Source organism: Rattus norvegicus, chromosome 20, assembly GCF_021556685.1.
Source record: "Rattus norvegicus strain SHRSP/BbbUtx chromosome 20, alternate assembly SHRSP_T2T, whole genome shotgun sequence".
In the NCBI taxonomy this organism is placed as follows: Eukaryota; Metazoa; Chordata; class Mammalia; order Rodentia; family Muridae; genus Rattus; species Rattus norvegicus.
In genome coordinates this window covers 20,097,835-20,113,590 of record NC_141553.1, presented here as the reverse complement: position 1 = coordinate 20,113,590, position 15,756 = coordinate 20,097,835, and the positions used below count along the sequence as shown (strand labels likewise).

Sequence of the window (15,756 nt, the reverse complement as noted above, 5' to 3'; positions counted from 1 at the left end):
TAGCAGCCACCACAGCCTCTGGCATTTTTATACCCTCTTAAAGAGTCCCCAGGACTACAAATGTAAACTGTCTCTAGCAGGCGAAACCACGTCCCTGCCAGAGCATGGGACAAATCATAGTCAGCTGCTGTGGACTACCTGAAGCAGCCCATATCCCACACCTTTGATCAAAGCAAAAAACACACTCACGTGACCTTTCTTATTTTTAAAGAAACCCAAATTCGCACTGCAGCTGTGTACTTTTCCCAAGGTGCTAATTTATGAGATGACCACATATCTCAAAACCCAGTTGACTGTCTTCATGGAGTCTTTGGTGTTCGCTGCTATAACGTTATATATGACAAACCAGCACTTTACAAAGAATGTGAGTTTATCTGGCTCGGGACTGTGGAGTCTGAGAAGTCCAGGAGCATGTTGCCATGTGTTGACACATGGGGAGAGTCACCCAGCTATATCACACCATGGCAGAGAATCCTGTGAGGCCAGACAGAGCCAAGCACTCGGTGCAGTGTCTGCCTTGATTAAGGCAAGTCTTATCCTCCACCCATAACTGTATGCTCAGTCTCTGCCCTTAAGACACGCAAGCATCCTTAGATGGCATGTGTTCCGTGCCATAAGCATCGTACAAACGTGTTCCACAACAAACTCCATCTGTCCTCTGCTTCGACGACTCTCCTCTGGTTTGGAAACCCAGGCACGTGGCAGTATGTCTGGTCCATCCTTTGCTTCCGGCTGTCCCCCTAATAGTTCACCCACTTCTGTCCTGCTGGTTCCGGCTACGCTCATTCTGCACATGTTATCGTGCAAAGCCAAAATGGCTGGAAATGAAGCCTATTAGTTGCAATACATTTTCCCATGCTCTTTCAGATCCATTGAAATATTACTTTTCAATTGGTCCAATTGGGTGGACCAATACTGAGCTTCACCCCCATTTTCTTTCCCCTTCCACTACTAATCAATCAACACCCCCCACCCCCACCCCCACCCTCCACCCTCCGTCTGAGCTGCTGAGCAGATGGACCTACATGGAAAGATTGGCTTTGATGATAGAAGTCCTGGCCTACCCCTGTTCCAAGACAACATGATTCAGCTGATGCTGACCGGCTCTGACCCAGCCAGGCGACAGGCTGTCCTCTGAACAGCAAGGAGAGAAACTAGGTTTAGCTTCCTGCCACCTGAGAAGCTTAAATAGGTTTTCCTGACAGTGCATGTTATGAGCTATAAGGATGAGTTATTTGGTCCTGTCAGGCCTTGCTTTTTTTAGGTCATCTAACCCTCATGAAAGAAAGAAAAAAAAGAGAGAGAGAGACAACTTTCTGATAGTCCCTTGGATATTAAGATTCCTAGTTTCCTAGCTTTGAAGGATTCCATGGTTTTTATTCTGTTCACAATACACACAGGTATCAAAACATCGTCTTGCACACCGTTAATCTGTGCAATCGAAATTTTTACTTGCCAGTGATACCTTGGGGCTCAGGGGTAAATAATTCCCTGGCGAGCCTGTCCACATACACTGCAAACTGCCTTCTGAGTCTTTATCATTACAGATAGCTCAGGAAAATAGAACCAGCCTCTACTGCAGGTCGTTCACACTGCCTTGCAAATCCTCCATACTCTGTCCAGGGGCAGGCGGGGGAAGAACTTCTCTTTCTCCTAGTGCTCTGTCCTACGTGGTAAATACCACCACTTACACGGATGACTAAGGCTTGGAACCTCTGGTTGCTCTGTGGGTCTTGCCCCAGCGGAATGCTTTGACCCCATTCGCCACCAAGATACCCGTTCACTTTAAACTCCTGAGTGATTTCTAAGTGGAAAAACAGCGGAAATATTTAATTCTTGGAATAAAGGGCTTCCATGAAAGAGAGGAGAGGAAGGGAAGGTGGGAGGGGAGAAGAGGCCAAGGGAAGGGAGGGGAGAGGAGGGAGGAGCGTACCCCTAAACGGGGAGCCGAGTCTCTAGCTCCAATCACGGGGTGGAGTGCCCCCAGGAATCACGAGTAGCCGGTCTTGATGTAACAGCAAGAGGTAGCTTTTATTAACGAGATCCCTATTAGCGGGATCCCGGGTCGATACGTATCTCACACAGGAGACAGAGGAATCGACCCCGAGCTTCCAAACTCGGGGGTTTATATAGGGGAGGTTAGGGGCATTCGCTCGGTTACACATGATTGGTCATTTCAAATGGTGCACAGTTACTTTCGGCGCGAAATTACATCAGCAAGGAGTATGTGCTATCTAGCAGCTCAGCAGCGTGGGTAGGGTGGCTCATCTCACTCAGGGGGATGACTCACTTCTGGGGAGTGAAGGAAGGGGAGGGGGTGGCTACGGATGGTCAGTGTCCTTGGGGCTGGTAGCTGGTCCGGCAAGTCCTATCTCTGGCTCTCCCTCAGGCACGTCCAGCCCTGCAGTCCAGTCCGGACTCTGACAATGAGTAACCTTTTTAAAACTCTAGTTCTACAGGAGGATGGGAGAGTGAAAGACCCTCAGATTGAGGAGACTCTCGCTCCAATCCTGAGGACACCCACCACCCCACGAACACACGGGACTCAGTCTTGATGTAAAAACAAGAGGTTTACTCGGGATACCAGTGCAAGAGGAAGTGAGAAGAGGAAATGGGAGGGGGAAGTAGTGGAGAAACCACTGTGTCCTGCCTCCCTGGAATGCCGAGCTGCTGCTTGCATTGCCCCATTTTGCTGACGTCTGGATACAGAGCCAGGGTGGTTAGACTTCCGGTATGCTAATTACAATACGTTGCCTTGGTGCTCTTTCCGTTTCACGCATATGCTTCGTTCCTATACCCAACTGGGTAGACCAAAGCTGCGCACCTTGACTCTGCCCTCCCATAGCCCAAAAGATGAAGGACAGGACCGTCTTAACCAGGTATTTGGAGTACATTACAGCCACGCACCAAGGTAAGAAAGAGCCTTGGGTTTGTCTTTCCGTTTTCACAGTGTTTTCTTACACAGACCCTGAGATGAAGGCTTACATGCAAAGGATTTACTTAGGAAATACTCGTGGAATGTGAATAGAAGGGAGGGATAAGAAGCAGGGTTGGGGGCGGGGGATGGGGGCGGGGAGGAGTTCCACTCAACTGGCCTCAAGGATATTGGGGAAGCCGGCTACTGAGTCAACTTTGCCAAGTACTCAGGAGATGCTGGGGGCAGCAGATGAATGTAGGCCCTCTCGGGTGGGAAAATTAGGAGAGTGGCCCCAAGAGCACACACACAGCGATGAACCATGGATGTAAGCTCTCAAAACAATTGCGATCCCTTTGGGGGTCTCATATCAGATATCCTGCACATCAAATATTTACATTACGATGCATAACAGTGGCAGAATTACAGTTATGAAGGAGCAATGAAATAAGGTGCTTGAGCGTCACTACAACATCAAGAACTGTCTGTCACAGTGTCGGGAAAGTTGAGAAGCACTTGGGGGTTTTTTGTGTTTTGTTTTTGTTTGTTTGTTTTAAGATTTATTTATTTTATGTTTGTGTGTACACTGTTGCTTCAGACACACCAGAAGAAGGCATCAGATCCCATTACAGATGGTTGTGAGCCATCATGTGGTTGCTGGGAATTGAACTCAGGACCTCTGGAGGGGCAGTCAGTGCTCTTGACCGCTGAGCCATCATCTCTCCAGCCCGAGAAACGCTGTCTTAAAAGCATGGGGACAGAGGAAGGGGCATCAGGAAGACCCAAGGACACCTGAAAGGGCTCAGTCACTTTTACCTCAGCATATTTATCCTGGGATCACCGGCTTCCCAGACTGGTTGATACACTCTGTCTCCTTTGAAGCTCGTGTTGAAATTTGAATGCCACAATGCTGGCATTTGAAAACAAGGCCTTCTCTAGGTCACATGCAAGGAATCAGTTCTCCTTCTGAACAGGTTTAGATACAAAAAATCAAATTCTGTCTCCTCCCACATATGGCCCCTCAGCCCCTCCAACTCTTCCCACAGGCCACTGAAAACACAAAGCCTTCCATAGCTCTAGCATACAACCTTGGACATCCCAGACCCCAGAATGGTGAACCAAATAAACATGTCTGTCTGTCTGTCTGTCTGTCTGTCTGTCTACTTGCTTGCTTTGATAGTTACCTGGCTTCAGATACTTTGTCTGAGCAACAGAGCCCAGACTAAGGCAGAAGAGGCCCACTGATAGAAATACTGCAGGCAGGGAATAACTGTGGGTAAAGAAAATTCATCCCTTTGCTACTCATAGAAACCTCTCTAGTCAGTTCAAGGAACATCAGTATATAAGTTCATCTGAAGTTTTCCAAGCCAGAGAACCTTAAGCAGTCATCCTCCCAGCCCCAAACATACATACAGAAGACGGTACCTGAAAAGGCACCGTCAGCTTTGTGCTAACCCGTGTAAAATTATATCATCATAATTCTCATTAACACAGGCAAATTTCTGCCACACTCATCTTGTAAGCTGGTGGCAATGTCTGAAAAACGTCCAGAATAGCAATTCTGAGTCTCCTTTGCCACCGCCTTCCTCTCCCACGTACATATTGAACCAGTCCAGGAGATGGCTGATAGAAACCAGAGCTTTGAGGTAAGTTTCAAAAATGTGTGTTTTAGCAGGTCTATGTGGCATGTGCACTCAAGCGACTGAGGAGTGTCAAGAGTTTGAAGCCAACCCAGGGTACATAGTTGGACACCGTTTCAACAGAGGAGATTTTAAGAAAAGAAATTAAAATTGTATTTCTTCAAATATTTATTAATTCTTTGGGAATTTCACCGTGTATCTTTATCACAATTCCCCACCTCCCCACTCCTTCCTCCAACTCCTCCCAGATTGAAAATGTATACTTCATTTATCAACCCATTCATTCCCCACGAGTTCATTGCCTAATTCTTATTTTCCCGTTATTACCTATAAAGAAATAAAATACCCATTGCTCAGAGCCTACGACTAGACTCTCCTAGACCCTGGGTTTTAATAAATACCAAAGAACACCTCCTCTGGCTCGAATCCTGAGCAGGCAGTGGCTTGCGGCATGAGACATCTCTCTTGGGATAGAAGAGTTGGGTGACACAGAATCTTCCTGCAGTTGGCTGGTGGAGGAGAGAGGAAAAAGACTAAGCTCGCCCCAGTGAGCATCTATTTACTCTCTCTCTCTCTCTCTCTCTCTCTCTCTCTCTCTCTCTCTTTAAATTTTTATTTGTCTCTCAGTAACAGGGACATTGATTCTCTGTGTGATGGTCACCCGTGGGAAGGCAGGCTCTGTCTAAAAATGGAATTCTGCTCTTGGTCCTATGGGTATTGTCTTTCAACTGTATTGGCTTCATCACCAACTGGAAGAGAGAGAAGAGAGGAAGAGGGAGAGGGAGAGAGAGAGAGAGAGAGAGAGAGAGAGAGAGAGAGAGAGAGAGAGAGAGACTGTCTTTTAAACCATCAGGACCAAGCAAGCCTTGGAGAAGACTGTATGAAAACATGCTTCTACTGGGAATATCATGAATGACTCAGAATCCACACAGGAGATTGGGACCTTCTGGGTCTCAAAACCTTCTAACCAGAAGCAGCTTGGGAAGGAAAGGGTTTGTTTGGCTTAAATATTATAAATTTATATTTGAGGAAGCCAAAACAGGAACTCGGGGCAGAAACCTAGAGGCACAAAATGAAGTGGGGACCATGGAAGGAAAACACTGCTTTCTGGCTTGCTCAGCCTACTCTCTTATACAAACCGGGACCACCTGCCTAGGGGGTGACACCACCCACAGTGGACCTGGCTCTCTCACACATCAATCATCAAGACAGTTCCCCACAGGCATGCCCAATCATGCCAATCTGATGGAGGAAATGTCTCAACTGAGGCTCCCTCTTCCCAAGTGACTCTGACTTGAGTCAAGATGACAATGAAAACTGAACAACACACCTGGAACCTTCTTTATCTTAAACCTGGAGAAAAGGCGGCTACTGCTTGACTCTCTGAAAATCCAGTGGACCAGCCTGCAGTGCACACAAGTTGCAGGTCTCTATGTTTTAAGTTGAGAGAAGCAGACCATATCCAGTGTTCGATTCCCACAGCCATTCAGATAATCCAAGAGCTCTGAGGCTAAGCTGACTTTCCCGGCCACTGAATGCTGCCACGAGATAGGCTTGACCCAACTATTATTATAAGTCATTACGATTCATCCAGGACTTTTTGAACATCTATGTATCCAAAATAGAAAGAGGCTCATTCACTGGCATCCGAGAGCCGCACAGATCTGGCTGTAACAATAAGAACACAGCATAATTAATGGTATAGGTCAGCTGTGGTAAACAGGTCCTGTTTCTTCTGCTAAATCCAGTCAGTCATGAATGGTTGTCTTGTGCAATTCCGAGGTACAATCCAGGGTCAAGGGCAGAGAAACTGAGATTGCCTCACCATGTGTGACATGGCTTGGAGACAAGGACTAATATTACAATTGGTCTGTACTGACGCCAACCTAGTGCATGCTGGGTACTTCTCTGAGCACCAAATGGTGGAATTTGCAACCCATGGCAGGAGACACACACTGAAAACAGCACACATGTATCTCCAGGGTACAACAACTATGAAGAAAACAAAAGAGTTTGGGAAAGAGTGTACTCTCCAGCAAGTAGAGGGAAGGGGGACTCGAGTAGAGCTCTGAGCCCTGTGGATTGCAATTTGGGAAGGATGTCTAAGAAACGGTGTATCTCAAAGCAAAGATTCGAAAGCTGGACATGACCCGACACAGGCGCTGGAACGGACCGGAAGTGTCCACGTGCAGTACTTTGTGCATCTCAAGTGACACCGCAACAGAGCTTTTAACTGCAAAGGTCTCTCCAAATAAGCTGAGTGAGGTAAGTCACGTAAATGTATGCAGACAGAGCGTCCAGAGGCTGAGGAAAAAGCATGCGCCAAAGCCACAGGCAAGAACGCACTTGAGATAGCAGAAGTTTGTCGGGAGGACCGGAAGCGGGAGGACCGGAAGCGTTGGTGGGGGAGTTGGTAAAAGAACGTGCTGTACAGGATCTCCGTAGCCAACAGGCACTCTTTGAAACCGAGACTTTGGCAGGGCCTGGTGACACGCCCCCTTCGTCCCAGCACTTGAGGGCAGAGGCAGTTGAATCTATGTGAGTTTGAGACCAGTATGTTCTATAGAGGGAGTTCCAGGTTAGGCAGGGCTACACAGAGAAATTCTGTCTCAAAACAAATATATATATTTAAAAAAAAGGGCAGACTTCCAGGTCGGAGAGCAACAGAAGAATACCATTTGGCCATGGCTCTAACTCAGGTCTCCCATGGACTTTTTACCAGAGAAGCCTGAGAATCAGGATCCTTGAGCCTCGGACAACACAGAATCAAAACCCTGATAGAACGTTGCCGCTTGTTGTTGTTGTTGTTGGTGGTGGTGGTGGTGGTGGTGGTGGTGGTGGTGGTGGTGGTGGTGGTGGTGTGGTGGTGGTGGTAGTGGTGGTAGTGGTGTTGATGATGGTGATGTGGTTGTTTTTCTCCATCAGTTAGAACCGCAGGATGCCAGGGGTCTGGGGGGAAGCAGGGGATGAAGATAGGGGTGAGAAGGGGTTAGCAAGCTGACTCTTAGTCACCCGGCTAGCACAAAGCATCTTCTGTTCCTCACAGTCCTCCTATCTGGAATACCTTCCCACTAGCACTGTGGGTATTTACCCAAGAATAATGGGTGATCTTGATTGTTACCTTGATTGGCTCAAGCAACAGAACTATCTAGGGAGTTAATGAAGCACACTTCTAGGGGTGTCTGAGAGGGGTTCTGAGGGCTCTGGCCTAGAGAATGGATTAATCCCTGATGTTTGGTGGTAATACTGAGATATGTGAAAAGAGTTGAGTGTCAGGTGGAGGAAGTAAGCCACTAGGGGCATGGCCTTGGGGGCACCCTGGCCTGTTCCTGAACATATTCTCTTTGCTTTCTGTCCATCACTACAGGTTCCTACCAACAGGGTGCTCTGCACAAGCCCACCAAGGTCAAGCTACAATGGGTTTGACCCCTAAAACCATGAACAAAGTAAGTCCTTTGTTCCTGGACTTGTGTCCTCTACTGGGTCACAATGAGAAAAGTAACACCCAAGGCTAATGCAGTAGTAAGTGTGGTGGTTTGACTATGCTTGGCCCAGGGAGTGGCACTTGGAGTGGGTGTGATCTTGATATTGTGGGCATGGCCTTGTTGTTTGTGGGCATGGCCTTGGTGTTATGGGCATGGTCTTGCTGGAGGAAGTATGTCACTGTGGGAGAGGGCTTTAAGACCTTTGTCCTAGCTACCTGGAAGCCAGTCTTCTCCTAGCAGCCTTCAGATGAAGTTGTAGAACTCTCAGCTCCTCCTGCACCATGCCTGCCCGGAAACTGCCATTGTCTTCCCACCTTAATGATAACGGACTGATCCTCTGAACCTGTAAGCCAGCCCCAGTTAAATGTTGTTTTTATAGTCGTTGCCTGGGTCATGGTGTCTGGTCACAGCGGTAAAACTGTAACTAATACAGTTAAGTAAGTGGCCGAATTAGGACTAGAAATCTAGTCTAACAACTAAAACTCACAAACTTCATGTTTGAGAGAGCAGACCCAGAGAGGCTCTCTAACTCACAGGATTAGTATCAAGGCAGGGACCTGAAATAAATTAAGGACTCACCCCTGTCCCCTGCATTGTCTTGCAAGGATCCCAAGATCCATATAGACTTCCCCTAGGCCACACAGAGCCAGCTCAAGGCTTCTGAGTTCAAGGCTGGTTTCCTTGGCTTGTGTCACACAATTTCAGGTATTTCTGAATGCAATCTATCCCGGTGCCCTTCTGCCTACTGATAAGCGCTCGCGCCTGCACACCGTCCCTCTCACACACCTTCCCTCTCACACACCTTCCCTCTCACCTCCAAAGCCTCTTATCATTGGATACAGAAACTCTGCGTTAAGTTTCAGGGTCCTTTTAACAAAGTGTATCAAGTTACCACCCTGACGGCTGGCTAAAGTTTAACTGGGATGGGATTCTGGAGTCATCCAAAGTTCACAGCATCTGCAGTTACCAGGAGATGAGCCTTGTCAGGCCCACGTGGGCTTAATGGATGCAGGTTTGCTCTCAGGAGAGGCCCACGCCAGTTGAGTTTGGTTATTTCTTTACTAACCCCTGTTTTGAAGGCTGTTTGAAAGAGTTTAACTACCGAAAACCTCCTGCCTGCCCTCCAGTGTCTGGGCTGTAAATGCAAAAATGAATGGAAGGGACCTGCATCCTGGAACCCACCACTCACATAGGTTATCAGTTTGAGCCTGCGGGGCACTGAACAGGCTGGGGGGCTCAGAGATCAGGATCAGAGGCAGAGAGGTCAAAGCTGTCCATCACTGTGAGGGAGGGTGGGTGTGTCGCTCAGGCTCCTCCTCCCGGATATAATACTGATTCTGTAAACCTGGTTGCTCACAGCCGTTTTGACCTGGGGCATAGAGACACGGGGGCGGGGCGGGGGCAATATGTAGACAGATCTGTGCTCATGATATCAGGATAAGCAGTTAAAGCCGAAAGTTCAATCATTCTATTATACCCTCCAGCCATGAGGCGACGCCTCAGCCCACCGGCACCGTAGTAAGAAGGAAACATGAGGGGCAGGAGAGATGGCTCCGCGGTTAAGAGCACCCGACTACTCTTCCAGAGGTCCTGAGTTCAATTCCCAGCAACCACATGGTGACTCACAACCATCTGTAAGAGATCCGATGCCCTCTTCTGGTGTATCTGAAGACAGCTACAGTGTACTTATATATAATAAATGAATAAATCTTAAAAAAAAAAAAGAAGGGGGGTTGGGGATTTAGCTCAGTGGAGGAGTGCTTGCCTAGGAAGCGCAAGGCCCTGGGTTCGGTCCCCAGCTCCGAAAAAAAGAACCAAAAAAAAAAAAAAAAAAAAAAAAGAAGGAAACAGATAAATAGGGCCTGGCTTCTCTGTTCTGGGTGCAGTGAGGTGCACAGAGCTCATGCAGCATGGAGCCCAACTCCGAAACCCACCTTCTGCTTCCCATCTGCCTTTATCTTCCTCGGATAAAATGTGGTAGAGTTTGTGTGATACCACCTCTTACAGAGCATCTCTCCTGGGCTAAGTCTGTCTCCTTCACCCAAGGACATTTGAGTTTTGCTTTGTATAGCGGTCTCAGGCTCCAGCCACGATGAGCAAGAGAACAGCTGGTTTCATCGCCACCCAAAAGCACACCCCGTCGTGAATTATGAGGTCATCAAAGCACACAGCGCAGAGTGAGATGACCCGGACGCCCAGTTGAGATGAACCCTGTCCATCTCAGGATTAGCAGCTCACCTAGGTCTCTGCAATGTTGATCAGAGGCTTTCGAACCCTGCCCTACCACGGGCAGAAAGAAGGTCCAGTCATGGCCCCAGGCGTCGCTACTCCTGTCCCTGGGAACTAAGGGAAGTAAGTTATGAAAGCCCTAACATGAGAACTTTGATCCTCCCAAATAGGTCACTAAAGGTCTGACCTCGTTTCTGAGGAATCAAGAAGGCACTCCCTCCAAATTTCAAAATTAGAGTCACCCAAGGAATGCTGAAAACTACAGATTTCCCAAGTCAGAATCACTGTCGAGAGCTGTGGTTTTTGTTTTTGTTTTTAAACTGTTTACACAGAAATCTACCTGCAGGAAAGTCCCTCCTTAAATAATCCTGAAGATTCTTCTTCCTGCCAGCCACTTTGCCGGCTGAGATCACTGTCCCCTGAGAAGCCACACTCAAATAGTCCGGGTGTCTATGGAGTCCTCACCGCCCTCTGCTGGTACGAGACCACATCTGCCACAGCCGCCTTGCAGGTGTGCCTCCTTGGGAATCCCAACAGCAGAAAGCTTTTCCCAGGGTTGTGTGCATTCTTGAATGTTCCATTCCAGTGTTCACAGTGCCTCTGCAGCTTGGCTGCCAATGGTTTGTATGCCTTGCGCACCTCTGTTTATCGAGGAGTCTGCCCTGGGTTGGGCATCATACCGGGCGAGGGAACACAGGGCACTGAATCCTGTTTCCTTGGAAAATAAGACGTTCCAAAATGAGTTCGAGGAGGAACCCGTAGCAAGTGGAGACACTCCTCCACACAGTCCCAGAAGACCAACCCTAGGGAGAAAGACTTCACAGGCCAAGTCTGCTGTGCTCAGCTTCCAGCTTCAGAAATACTTATGCAGTGTGGGTAAGAAATGGAGGTTCTGTTGAGGCCTCAAAGCCTCTGCAATGAGTACCCCAAACACACACCAGGGACTTTATTTACTCAATAAAATGTGGTGTCCTGGGAAGGAGATGAGTTTTGCAATAAGATACACAAGTCCAATCCCCAGTCCAAGGCAACATCCAAAATTCCTTAGAATATTGAGATGATTTTTTGTAACTTTTTCTTGTTAATCAATTGCATAGTTCTTGAGTATAAACTTTGTAGCCAAAGATGTCCTGATGTGGAAGCAAAAGGTTGGACTTGCCCATGTGTCTGCTGAGGCTGAGAAAGAGCATCAGGTGACCTTCCGGCTGGCCAAATAGGTTGAAAACTTACATGGCAGGGTGCCCATCACCATCTTGAATACCAGAGGGTGTTTCTGACACAGATAAGGCAAGAGAAGCATATGTGATGTCCTCTCTGGTGGTGGATAGAGAGAGTTAGTATTTACGGTTCACTCAGAGCACTGCACGCAAGCATTCATTCACTGATCAACCCATTTCCCAGGTCTGCACGGCACCCATGAAGGGTAGCCCTGCTCACACGCACACATTTGGAATTTCCTAAAAACCCACACAGCATTTGGAAGGCCCGAGATGGGGTAGAACTACTTCCTGGACCAGACAGTGAAGATACAGCAGGTCGATCGTCCTAACTTGGAATATCAAAGGGTGTGGGACTAGAAGGCCAACCCCCTTCGGAGTGAGGTTCAGGGAAATAGATACCCAGAGGATCCAATGTCGAGCCTGACTCCAGCTAGAGATCTGGTCCTGCAAGCCTTTCTACTCCTGAGCAAGATGTCCCCCAGCCTGGCCAGAAGGTTGTCGAGGAGGAGCCATTTCTACACTGACGCTCTGCGCATATCTTAAGCACAAATGAGGCACATCGCCCCCAGGCTGAAGCGAGAGCTGAACCGGTGGAGACAAACCCCTCCAAGCGTCCTATCTCCTACAAGATCCACAACGGCTCTTTGAGATTCACCTCATGCAGACAGACGCCACCCCATGCCCTCATCTCTTTCCAAGGCACCCCAAATGCCGTTGGCTGGAACCAGGACGTTTCTACTGTGTCCCCCACACCCCAATCCCTCACTCCCCCCAAAGCATGCTCTGAAGAGCAGAAAGCTTACCCCAAATTCAGGCTCTCAGGCCTCGGGCAGACCTGCTGAGTCAGACAAGGTCTGTGATTTATGCTGTTGGGGTGGTGGGGGGGGTTCGGGTCAGAGAAGCTTGGGCCGAAGCCATTTAGTTTATGAATTTGTCTCATGGTTTCCACTCAGTTCTCATTTCAGGTCAGGATGACCTGAGGAGGTGAGTATAAATAAATATAGGCTCCTCGCCCTCCTCCTGCCCTCCCTTTTCCCCCTCCCTGCCCCCCACGGCGGTGACTTCTGCTGTCAGAGGTTCCAACAGTCCTCCTCATCTCCCTGGGTTCAATGGGGGCTTTGCCTTTAATAAGTAAAGTGGAGATGGAGAAAGATACCCAACATCAACTATTTAGGCCTGCTTGAGGTTCCCTCACGTACATTTGAACACATATACTTGCACATACATGAAAAGCCAAACTAATTAATTAATTAATTAATTAGTAGCCCCCAGAATATATCATCAGCTCTAGGGCGAAAATCTTAACAATAATTGTGTTATTTCTCAGTGAGAAATCAGTTGCTTGACTGTCTTTTCAACAGAAACTAGACAGGCTACCCTGTGCATACCCTTGGGTTGGACAATACAGATTACCCTATTCCCCCCAGAGAAGGAGTCTGCCTCAGTAGGACAAAGGAGAAGACCACCCCTTGAGGACACCTCTGTACAGCGTTTGGAGCATGTTTGACCAACAAGACGAAGAGAGAGAGGAAAAAAAAAAAAACTAGAAAAAACAGCCGGCAGTCGCCACTCATAAGGCAAGAGCAGGGCTAACCCAGGTCATCTGGGGACAGGTGGGGTTATTTGTTTCCAAAGAGTTGCTTTTAGCACTGAGCCACAGGAAGATTCCTTTCTGGCCCCAAGTTCCTGAGGACAACTTTCTCCCTTAACCTCAGGGGAAAGGGAGGGAGGGAGGGAGGGAGGGAGGGAGGGAGGGAGGGAGGGAGGGAGGGAGGGAGGGGGAGAGAGAGAGAGAGAGAGAGAGAGAGAGAGAGAGAGAGAGAGAGAGAGACTGAGACTGAGACTGAGACTGAGACTTTCCCATTGCCACCTTCATAAGCCCTGGGAGAACAGGCTTTGAAATGCCACCCCAGTCTGAACTTGAGTTTTCCCTAACAGTCCCATCTAGTGGTTTCATTTAGAGTGTAGAAACGTAAACAGAAAATGGGTAAACTAAAAGACTAGATCAAAGAGTGTAAAAAGTAGCTCACCAGGAAGACGTCCACTGCTACCATCCAGCCCTACTTCCGTCCGATCTTTGTACTAAGCCTCAGTTACGTACATCAACACAGTTACTGTTTACACATTGACATGTGTGCACTAAGATACACAGCTTCTCCAAATGGGACTGTCAGGTGTTTTCTGAAGACCCGAGTCTAACGGTCTTTCAGAATCGTATTGTTCACGTCAAGAAACCCATAAACAGGGGTTGGGGATTTAGCTCAGTGGTAGAGCGCTTACCTAGGAAGCGCAAGGCCCTGGGTTCGGTCCCCAGCTCCGAAAAAAAAAAAGAACCAAAAAAGAAAAAAGAAAAAAGAAACCCATAAACAGTTCTATTAGAATCTAGTCACCCCTCCAGAGCAACAGTTCCTTTGTCCCAATGGTTCTGCTAGTTCCACTCGGTCACGTGGTTGAACATGTGACTTAAGCCTTCGTTACCTGCCCGCCTCTACCCGGAAGACAATGAGGAGGCAGGAAGACGTGGACAGCGCCCTGAGATCTGCCGCAGGGAATGCGCTGGGCAGGCAGAGAACAAAGTCTGGCAGAGCAAAGTTCCTGGTGTCCCTCACTGGGTTCTGCACCGCCGCGGCTGGACGTCAAGAGTGACATACACGATTCTCTCACCCTGTCTCTGTAATGGCCGCGTGCTTCTGTGACATTTTCTGTCAACGATTTGCCTCTTGTCTTTTGCTTTGGTTTTAGATCGGAAGTTCGTTTGAAGTAGAGTCTCGAACTATAGTTCGGGCAGGGCTTGCCTCTGCTGTCTTAGTGCCGGGGTTACGAGTATAAGCCACGGGACCTCCCGCTTCTTATTTTTTGTTTTTGTTTGGGAGGGAGTGTGTGTGTCTCACTATGTAACCCAGTCTCACTATGTAACCCAGGCTAGCCTAGAATTCACTGTGTGACACACATTAACCTCAAACTCAGGGTAATCCTCTCCAGCTAGATGATCATATAGGAACAACAGGCTGGACCCCACCAGTCTCAGCCGCTTGATAGCTTTTATGTGCTACCAAACATGTATGACCCTAGGCTGTGGTTAAGTCCCAACTGCAGTAAACACTCTATCTACCAAGACTAGAAAAAGGGAGAGGGAAGATAGAAGGAAGAGAGAAGGGAGAGAGGGAGGGAGGGAGGGAGGGGGTGAGAGAGAGGAGGGACAGGGAGGAAGGAGCAGGAGGAGGGAGAGACCGAGAGGGAGGAGGGAGGAGCACCACATTCGAGTGTACTGGGTCTGACACCCTGAAGCATTTCATGTCTTAAAAACAACACTTTTTGTGAAGAAAGCGAATTGTAAATCTCCAGACAAGAAGATGTCCCACCACTTACTAATCAGATTACTTCAGGAATAAGTTAAACCTCTGCGTTTTGTTTTGTTTTTTATTTTTCATGACCAAAATCGGAAACAATCTAAACATCTTTTATATTAGGAATTCCCAGTCAATAAATCCCGGCACACTTTCTAAGAAGAGATACCAGCTGGCAGCTAGAGAGATGGCTTGCTTCATTAGTTAAGCGGCCAGGGTCCACGGCATCAGGTGGCTCTTGCGACCCCTGTAACTCCAGCTCCAGGGACTCCCGTGACCTCTTCCGGCCTCTACAGACACCTATACATCTGTGGCATGTACACAACCACACGAGAAAACCATGCTTTAAGGAATCCCATACAACCACTGCTGTTTTTAAGACAGACCATGAGGAATATGGCCTAGAAAAATGCACTTTGCAACAAGGAAGGAAAGATCAGAGAGAGCCGGAGAGATGGCTCAGCAGTTAAGAGCACTGTTTACCGTCCCCATGTGATGCATACGTGTACAACAGGCAGACCATCAATACACCTAAACAACAACAAAAAAAACCCAAGCCTGGCGTGGTGGTTCTTGCCTTAATCCCAGCACTAAGGAGGTACAGACAGGCAGATCTCTGTAAGTTCAAGGCCAGCCTGGTCTACAGAGTGAGTTCCAGGACAGCCAGGGATACATAGAGAAACCCTGTCTGGAAAAAACAAAAAATTAATTAATTAATATTAAAAGTACAAATAAAAGAGCAAACACACATTGCACACTAGTATGGGAGCCGTGTGCCCAGGAAGGATTCAAAGAGGGGAGATCCTAGAGTTCATTGGTAGATGCCTTGTCCCCTGCTTTCTAAGGCTTTGTAGTGTTATGTTACTTTTAGCTCTTCAAAGTGTTCTTAGGAACATGGTAGCAATCTGCTGCTAGGCTACC

At 48.0% G+C, this 15,756-nt stretch overlaps 1 long non-coding RNA gene across 2 annotated transcripts; it reads left to right on the top strand.

The window, feature by feature from the left end:
• Positions 1 to 2,780: 2,780 nt before the first annotated feature.
• Positions 2,781 to 10,484, top strand: LOC102554932 (uncharacterized). 2 transcript variants are annotated; one of them, XR_015645778.1, is made up of 5 exons: positions 2,781 to 2,911; positions 4,409 to 4,560; positions 5,182 to 6,819; positions 7,922 to 8,000; positions 9,524 to 10,484. It is a non-coding gene; the product is annotated as an uncharacterized LOC102554932 (long non-coding RNA). The 2 variants fall into 2 exon arrangements; XR_015645779.1 differs by lacking the exons at positions 2,781 to 2,911; positions 4,409 to 4,560; positions 5,182 to 6,819 and adding an exon at positions 6,998 to 7,092 and having other exon boundaries at positions 9,524 to 9,763.
• The last annotated feature ends 5,272 nt before the right edge of the window (positions 10,485 to 15,756 follow it).